This window comes from Otolemur garnettii, unplaced genomic scaffold (genome assembly GCF_000181295.1).
Source record: "Otolemur garnettii isolate 467f Iridium unplaced genomic scaffold, OtoGar3 scaffold00026, whole genome shotgun sequence".
In the NCBI taxonomy this organism is placed as follows: domain Eukaryota; kingdom Metazoa; phylum Chordata; class Mammalia; order Primates; family Galagidae; genus Otolemur; species Otolemur garnettii.
Window position 1 is genome coordinate 14380960 of NW_003852421.1, and position 1826 is coordinate 14382785.

At 41.3% G+C, this 1826-nt stretch overlaps 1 protein-coding gene across 4 annotated transcripts in view; it reads left to right on the forward strand.

Moving 5' to 3' along the window:
• Nucleotides 1-1826, forward strand: part of KDM1B (lysine demethylase 1B) — a 70296-nt gene that overhangs the window by 39353 nt on the left and 29117 nt on the right. The gene's annotated exons all lie outside the window — the stretch shown is intronic.

The window sequence follows — 1826 nt, forward strand, 5'->3', positions numbered from 1 at the left end:
AGCCGTCATTGTTGTTTTGGCGGGTCCGGGCTAGGGATTCGAACCCGCCACCTTAGGTGTACGTGGCTGGCGCCTTAGCCGGTTGAGCCACAGGCGCTGAGCCAGAATGCTGACTCTTTACTGAGTGCGTATAAGGTTCAAAAGTTGGTTCAAAGAGTTCCAGTAGCAATTCTGGGAGGTAAAAAGAAAAATCAACGATTGAATTATAAACTTTTCTTTAAATTTCAGGCTAACATGAGGGTACAAACAACTAGGTTACCATATTTGTTAGATGGAGTCCCTCTTATAGTTGTGTCCTGTATCCAAAAGGTGTGCCATATGCCTTTAAATTGTGCCCATTAAGTGGGTACACACTAATCTCCTCCCCTCTGTCCTTCTGTCCCCCATTCCCTCTCCCCCCCAACTTGAATTGAATTGAATTTTTCTCTTCTGTGGGCATGTTAGATTGTCTGCTGGCTTCATTTTAGTATTGAGTATGTTGGATATTTGGTTTTCCATTCTTCTGATGCTTTACTGTGGAGAATGTATTTCAACTCCGTCCAGGGTAATACAAAAGATGTAAAGGCTCCATCTTAGGGCTAAATAGTATCCCATGTATACATATACCACAGTTTGTTAAACCATTCCTGGGTTGGGCATTTAGGTTGTTTCCACATCTTTGCAATTGTAAATTGAGCTGCAGTAAACAATCTAGTGCAGATGTTTTTATGATAGTACGATTTTTTTCTTCTAGGTTGGTGCCTAGTAAGGGGATTACAGGATCAATTGGGGTGTCTACTTTGAGTTATTTGAGGATTCTCCATACTTCTTTCCATAGAGGCTATATTAGTTTGCAGTCCCACCAACTATGTGAAAGTGTTCCCGTCTCTCCACATCCATGCCAGCATCTGCAACTTTGGGACTTCGTGATATGGGCTGTTCTCACTGGGGTTGAGTGATATCTCGGTGGTTTTGATTTGCATTTCTCTGATGATTTGAGACCATGAGCATTTCTTCTTATGTTCATTAGTCATTCATCTGTCTTCCTCAGAGAAGGTTCTGTTCATGTCTCTTGCCCAGTGATAGATGGGATTGTTCTATTTTTGTTGGTTAATTTGAGTTCTCTGTAGATCCTAGTTACCAAGGCTTTGTGAGATTTGTAACATGCAAATATCTTTTTTTTCATTGTTATTTCACTAATTATGAAAGTCTGCCTCTCATAATCAGTTTTTTTTTTTTATTGAATGTTAACTATGTATATTAATGTACTTCTGGGGTACAGTGTGGTGTTTTCACATACAATTTGAAACAGTTCCATCAAACTGGTTAACATAGCCTTCATGTCATTTTCTTAGTTATTGTGTTAAAATGTTCATATTCTACTCTTAGAAAGATTCACTTGTACCCGTGTAAGATAAACCTCAGATGTGATCCCTCCAATCCCCCTCCCTCCACCCATTCCCCCCTCCCTTCTCCCTCCCCCTTCCCCATATTCTTAGGCTATTTGGTTATAGCTTTCATATAAAAGGTATAAATTAATTGCATAATAGGAGTGTATACACTGGATACTTTTTCTTCCACTCTTGTGATACTTTGCTAAGAAGAACATTTTACAGCTCCATCCATGTGAACATGAAGGACGTAAAGTCTCCATCTTTCTTTTTGAGACAGAACCTCAAGCTATCCCCCTGGGTAGAGTGCGGTGGCATCACAGCTCACAGCAACCTCCAACTCCTGGGCTCAAGCGAGTCTCCTGCCTCTGCCTTCCAAGTAGCTGGGACTACAGGCGCCTGCCACAATGCCCAGCTATTTTTTGGTTGCAGCCATCATTGTTGTTTTGGCGGGCT